This window comes from Miscanthus floridulus, chromosome 14 (genome assembly GCF_019320115.1).
Source record: "Miscanthus floridulus cultivar M001 chromosome 14, ASM1932011v1, whole genome shotgun sequence".
Lineage (NCBI taxonomy): Eukaryota > Viridiplantae > Streptophyta > Magnoliopsida > Poales > Poaceae > Miscanthus > Miscanthus floridulus.
The window spans coordinates 41,992,186-41,999,710 of record NC_089593.1 but is presented as its reverse complement, the minus strand read 5'-3'; positions in this window follow the sequence as shown (position 1 = coordinate 41,999,710).

Sequence of the window (7,525 nt, the reverse complement as noted above, 5' to 3'; positions counted from 1 at the left end):
AGCATTGAAATGAATTTCATTTTCTTCATTCTTTTTGGGTTTATCAGAATTCTTAATGGGTTTTATCCCATCACGAGTGACTCTCCAAACACCCAAATCTACTGCCTCAAGGTGACAAGACATTCTAGCTTTATAGTAGGGGAAGTTAGTGCCGTCAAAGCATGGAGGCCTAGAGGTATCCATCCCAACCACGGCTCTGAAATGAGTGAAGCAAAAGAAGCATAAAACTTTAGCAAATAACAAGGGTGAGATAGAAAGCATGAAATGAGTGAAGCAAAAGAAGCTAAAACGACCATTGCTAACTAGGCTTGCGTCCTACAGTCAACACGGCTCTGATACCAATCTGTCACACCCAATTTTAAGGATAAAATGGGGTGTGTAACCTTATGTGCGCCCAGAGATCAGTCACACACATAAGCCAACAAATTTGAATAGTATCATCTCCAATGTTTATTACATCACGAATAAGACAGAGTTATTACATAAGTATAGCACAAATAATAAAAAGATCTATCGCGGAAGCTCCAATTCACAGGGACGTCGACTGGTTGACCACAAGTCTAGTAGTCCTCAGGGAAATCATCATTCTCAGGGTCATCTGTTACCCATCCGGGATTTTTATCCAAATAGTGAAAATAAACAAGTGTAAGTACATGTCGTACTCAACAAGTGTAACACGGGGTTCATGAGGCTCAAAAGGCTAGACACAGGCTTAACAGCGGTCAGCTTTTAGTTGTCACAATTTTAGCTTATGAGTAGCATCAAGGTGTTTCAGTCCCCAAAGTAGAACACATGATCAAATGTAAACATGAGTAATGTATAGCATAAACATATATTACTTAGTGATCATCTATTCCATAAATGTTCCAAGGCCGCTCGTGACCGTGAGCATGGCTGATATACCAGTTTTACACTCTGCAGAGGTTGTACACTTTCACTGTGAGTCGTGATTCCCATATGCCTGGGTTTATAACTCCCAAAACACTCCCAAGGTGAGCAGGCAGGGATCACTATGAAGCCTTTCAAAGGTTCGTCTAACAAGTTAGGGCCATTAGATTTACTCAACAAACAGATATAGAGCCCCCCTTCCCGATGGCACATTGACACGCAGCCTATACTCATAAGGCCAGAGGTCGCTCTATACCTGATTCGTCAAGTCATTCTTACGCCAATAAAGGTAACCACTAAGCTAGAAAAGGTCCTCATACTGAGCTAAAGTCAGAGCCATGTAGCTCTCACAGCTGTACTGTAAGTCCCGGATGATCACTTACAGATAAGTCCTTAGGGAGAGGAATCTGAAGCATTTAGAAAGTAGCTAAACACTCCAGCCCCCTGTTTCTATGTTGCTAAAAAGTCACATTTTATGTTTATTGCATATACCATTAGTCAAGTTACAAGATCATGGTTTAACTGAGCTCTAGCAAAGCTACCCATATGCATAACCCATAGGTGACAAGGCAATAGTCCAATTCTAGAAAATTCCTAACAAGAAGACACATGCAATATGAATTTAATGATTTAAAGTGAATAGGAAACAAGGATGATCCCATGCTATACTTGCCTTGAGCAATGTACACCTGCTGGTCCTGCTCGTCAAAGTCGTACCCTTGATCCTTCGAGAACTGCTCACCGTCTATACTCGATAACCACAGCAACATACAAGCATCCAGGAGCAATCATGCAAAGCAAACAGGGCTACAGATTAGAACAGTACACCAACAGCAAAGAATCAAGATGAAAAGTTTGGAAAACGAATCTACGTCTCGCTATGAACACGCAGACGTGAAGATCACAAAAATCGAATCTAAAACGGAAAAGTTATGGTTTAAACAAGATTTCCTATAGACAAATAATAGATTAGATCTAAGCTCGAATTATAAAAGTTGGAAACCTACTTTACAGTAGCATAAACGTGTAGATTGCTTAATTACGAACCCAACGCAACTTGAACGGATCTAATCGGAGTTAAAACAAAGATTTTACGGCTAAAACAAGTTGAATGGCAAAACTGTGAATAACTGAAAACATATTTCAATAAAACCGAACTAAAATACGCTTTCGAAAGAAAGAAACGTAACCTGTGAAATGCGCAAAGGACCGCGGGTTGAATCTGGAATATTTATAAGGGCGTATTTGAAAGATAGGCAGTGAAGGGGTATCTTCTTTTATGAGCCGTCGGATTAGAAACCGACGGATGAGAATCTATCCAGCGGAAATAAAAAAAAAACCCAGCCGGCACAGTACGCCGACGGCTTGACCACGGCAGCGCCATGGCCGGCATGCTGGAGCTCATGGTACACGGCTTGCAGCGCACTCCACGTCGAAAGAAAAAGACGAAGGGAGAGAGGAAGGAACGGCGAACTCACCGGACCCGAGCACCGAGAGCGAGGGGCAGTTGAGGCGGTCCGGCGCGAGTTGACAGCGGAGGTCGGTGGCGGCACTGGATCGGAGCTCGACTGCGGCTGTTTGGCGAAGAAAACGGGCGCTAGATGAGATTGGGGAGAGAGGAGGGGCATGGGCGCTATTTATGGGGCGCGGGATGACTTGAGAATCATGGCACCGAGGCGTGGCCGGGTCGGACACGACGGCTGTGGTGGAGATGGTGTCCGGCATAGCTACGACACGAGGAAGAAGAGCCTGACCAGCGGGCCCGGCTGGTCAGCGGTGGGGTAAAGCGCTTGCGTGAGCGCGGCCTACGGCTGGGCCGAGCGATGTGTGGGCCGGCGGCAGCAGCGCTGGGCCGCGCGCTTCGCCAGGGAGAAAAGGAGGGCAGCGGCCTGGAAAGAAAATGGCCGCGCGGAAAGAAATGGAATGGCCGCGGCAGCAGGCCTTCGGGCCGAAAAGAAGGAGAAGAAGGTTTTTCTTTTCTTTTTTGGATTTTTCTTCAAAACAAATTCCAAAATGCAACTTCAACTCAATTCAAAATCCGACTTCAAACCAAGCAATTCAAAATAGTATGCAGTGGCATGTATGCACATTCATGGTTGATTTTATATTTGACTTTTAGCTTTATTAAAAATGATTATTTTTTCTAAATTCAAATGCTCACAAAATGCATAATTAAATCATATTCACCTATTTTAAAATGTTGCAAATTTTAGGGTGTTACACGTCAAAGCATGGAGGCCTAGAGGTATCCATCCCAACCACTCTAAATAGCGTCGGCTCAACTACGGTGAAGCCAAAGGTCTAAATTAAGCCAACCGGCTCTGATACCACTTGAAAGGGACCGTGATGCCTAAGAGGGGGGGGGTGAATTAGGCAACTTAAAACTCTAACTCTAAACTATGGCCTCTTTTTCTATCCTTAGTAAAAACCTATGCAAAAGATAAACTATCTAAATGTGCAAGTATGGTTTCGCTAGTGTGTTGCTATCTCTACCGCAAAAGGAGTTATGCAAACTAGGTTTTAAACCTATCAACTAGCCTATCACTAAGCTAGGAAAGTAAAGTACAAACCAAGATTGCAATGTAAATGCGAAAGCTAAATAGTAAGGTAGAGATATGCAAACTCCCGTTGATGACTCCGGTATTTTTATCGAGGTATCGAGAAGCGCGTAAGCTTCCCCCTAGTCCTCGTTGGAGCCCCTCGCAAGGGCCAAGCTCCCAGTCGGGTAACTCTGTGGATAGCCCTGGGCCTTCCCCATGCACAAGTGGGTCTCCGGTGTGCCTTCTAGCAAGCCTCTCCCAGACCGCTCCCCGTCGTCTTCACTACCAAGCTTCCGGCCGAACCGCCACTAGCCTTATTCCCTTCGATACACAGTGGCGACCACACCACAAACGCGGTTGGTGTGATCTCGCAAGACTACAAGCCCCTTCAATGTACAACAATGGTGCGCGCAAGTCTACAAGCCCCTCCAATGTACAACAATGGTGTAGTCTTATGAGATCACACCAACCGCGTTTATGGTGTGGCTGCCACCGTGTACCGAAGGGAACAAGGCCCACGGCAGTTCGGCCGGAAGCTTAATAGTGAAGACTGCGGGGAGTGGTACAGGAGAGGCTTACCGGAAGGCCCACCAGAGACCTACTTGCACGTGGGAAAGGCCCGGGGCTATCCACGGAGTTACTCGACTAGGAGCTTGGCCCTTGCGAGGGGCTCCAACGAAGACTAGGGGGAAGCTTGCGTGCTTCTCGATACCTCGATAAAAATACCAGAGTCATTGACGAGAGTTTGCATATCTCTACCTTACTGTTTAGCTTCTACATTTACATTGCAATCTTGGTTTGTGCTTTACTTTTCTAGCTTAGTGATAGACTAGTTGATAGGTTTGGAACCTAGTTTGCATAACTCCTTTCACGGTAGAGATAACAACACACTAGCAAAACCGTACTTGCACATTTAGATAGTTTATCTTTTTCATAGGTTTTTGCTAAGGATAGAAAAAGAGGTCATAGTTTAGAGTTAGAGTTTTAAGTTGCCTAATTCACCCCCCCCCCCCTCTTAGGCATCATGGTCCCTTTCAAGTGGTATCAGAGTCAGATGGCTCAATTTGGACCTTTGGCTTCACCGTTGTTGAGTCGACGCTATTTAGAGTGGTTGGGATGGATACCTCTAGGCCTCCATACTTTGACGGCACTAACTTCTCCTACTATAAAGCTAGAATGTCTTGTCACCTTGAGGCGGTAGATTTAGGTGTTTGGAGAGTCACTCGTGACGGGATAAAACCCATTAAGAATCCTGATAAACCCACAAAGAGTGAAGAAAAAGAAATTCATTTCAATGCTAGAGCTAAAAATTGCTTGTTTGAATCTTTTAGCATGGATGTGTTTAACCAAGTGTTCACTTTAAATACGGCACATGAAATTTGGTTAAAACTCCAAGAGCTCCATCACGGCACAACTAATGTCCATGAGCAAAAATATTGTCTAGCTAAACAAAATAATGATTCCTTTAAAATGAATGATGATAAGCTTGTTCATGATATGTATTCTTGTTTGAATCTAATTATCAATGAGCTCCATTCAATAGGATTAACGAAGCTAGATGATGTGGACATTATGAGGAAGATCATCTCCATGCTACCACAAAAGAAATATGCAAGCATCATCACCATCCTTCACAACATAAAGGACTTGAGACCATGACCTCGGCCATAGTCATTGGCAAGACAGTGGTATTTGAAATGTCACGGAAGATGGGTAAAGAAGAAGCCTCTTCATCAAGCAAAGGCAAAACTCTCAATGTAGTGAGAAAAAGAAGATGAAGGGTAATCAAGTTGAGACAAGCTCAAGTTCAAGCTCCTCAAGTGAAGATGAAGAAGAAGAAGAAGAAGAAGATGATGATGATCAATCTTCCTCCTCCACCTCCGACCATGATGAAGAATCAATCAAACTTATCAACAAGGTGGACAAGATGATCCAAAGGCTCAATGTGAAGGGTGTGCCCATCCAAATTTTAGATTTCATCTTCACCAATTAAAGAAATGAGTAAAGAAAGAAAGGATGTTATGGGTATGGCAAGTTGGGGCACTTTGTGGAAGTTTGTACAAACAAGCCCACACCCAAGACAAAGAAGGCATACAAGGATAAAGCCCTCACATCAATAAGGTCATGGGATGATTCTTCAAGTGAAGAAGAAGACCATCACAAGAGGCGAGGGCACAAGTACTCATCATCAAGCACCTCACGTGTGTGCCTTATGGCACAAGGTAACAAAAAGCCTATCCCTAGTGATAGTGACAATAATAGTGATAGTGATGATGAGCTATCTTCTTATGATGAAATTATGCAAGAAAATCTTAACTTTGCTAAAGTTTGCACTAGTCAATAGAAGAAGCTTGAAAAATTAAAAGAAAAACTAGATAGCTCACAACAAGCTTATGCTACTTTGCTTGAACAATATGAAACTTTTGCCAATCTTAATATAGAGCTATCTACTAAAATTGAGCAACTTGAGACTAGTGCAAACACAAATAATTGCACAATCAATGATGAGCAACTTGTAAAGAAAAATGAAAAATTAAAGAAAAAGTTAGCTAACTCACAAGATGCTTATAAACGTTTGCTTGCTAAAATGAAAACTATGTGCAAATATTATGATGAGCTAACTAATAAAGTTGCTAATCTTGAAGTCGTCGGTTCTACCCCCACGGAGGTACCTAAAAAGAAAAGTTCTATCTTTGACATGTCTAAAAAGGATGCCTCTACTTCTTGCAATGATTTATGTTTAGACTCATCCTTGTGCAACCAAGTTTGTGTTGAGAAAGTTGTTGTAGATACATGCACACAAGAGGTCGCAATGGAGAATGAGCAACTCAAGCAAGAAGTGGCTCGCCTTACCAAGGACTTGACTCAAGTAAAAGGCAAAACGGAGCAAGCCCAACTTCATCAAGATAACACTATCAAGGGAGTGAAGAAGCTTGATGAAGGACAAACCGTGGTTTGCTACGTATGCCACAAGGAAGGCCACAAGTCCTATGAGTGCAAGGTGAAGAATGAGGGAGGAGCTAAGAAGAAAGAGAAAAACAAAAAGGAAACAAGCAAGCTCTCTAACACCTTCACCAACAAGGTGGATAAAAAGGCCTCCACACCTTATCTCTTGAAGAAGAAGAAAAATGACAAGGTGGTGGCCATCAAGGTGAACAAGCAAGCCAACAATTGGGCCAAACATGTTTGGGTGCCAAAGGAGATCATTTCCAACATGAAGAGCACCAAGAAGGTTTAGATCCCAAAAGGGAATTGAGAAGTCTGATGGACTTCGGGGAATTTGGAGACTTAGTATAGTTTTGGGTGCATTTCATGGGATGCATCACATTGGATCATGTCAGTTGCCAAGTGGGTTAGTGAACACTATGGACCCAAATTCTCCTCCCCATGTTAGGTAACTAGATTTAATTTCTTGAAATCTCAATTAGCATCTAGTTCCTTTTCATGCCTAGGTTTGCATTTGTATGCTTAAATATTTTGTCTTGCATACACTAGGTATATCTTATGGTAGGCTTGCTCAATTTTACTCTTAACCCTTGGAGCAAACCTACATGGTTTAAAATTATTTACGAGCATGGCATATAACTTGTTTTATAATTGTTCATCTAATATGTGCCAAAGTCCAAATTGTAGATAATTTCTCCCGAATATCACCTTCGAAAATGATTCTCACATTCATGTGATGTCATCTTTCAAGTGGTATTTTTTATTCTAAAATCAATGTGCATGTCTCCTACAAGTATTCCAAACTTGTGTGCACAAATTTAGGGGGAGGTTACTCTACAAGTTGGATGCTTTGATATTAACACCTTTTCAAGCTTATCATGTGTGTAGTAGTCTCATTGCAAGGAAAGTGGGGTCCTCGGAGTTAAGCATCATACTGCAAATATCCACCACCTATTACAAGTGGTATAAATCAAATTGGTTTCCACATGTGTTTTTTCTAAACCGATATCATCATGTTGATTTCACTTTGGTATTTATATGCTTTCTCCATGCATTATATAGATTAAACTCCCTTGAGCATTAATTTGCCAATTATGTATAAACTACATTCTCCATCATATGTATGCATATATTTAGGGGGAGCTTAGTCT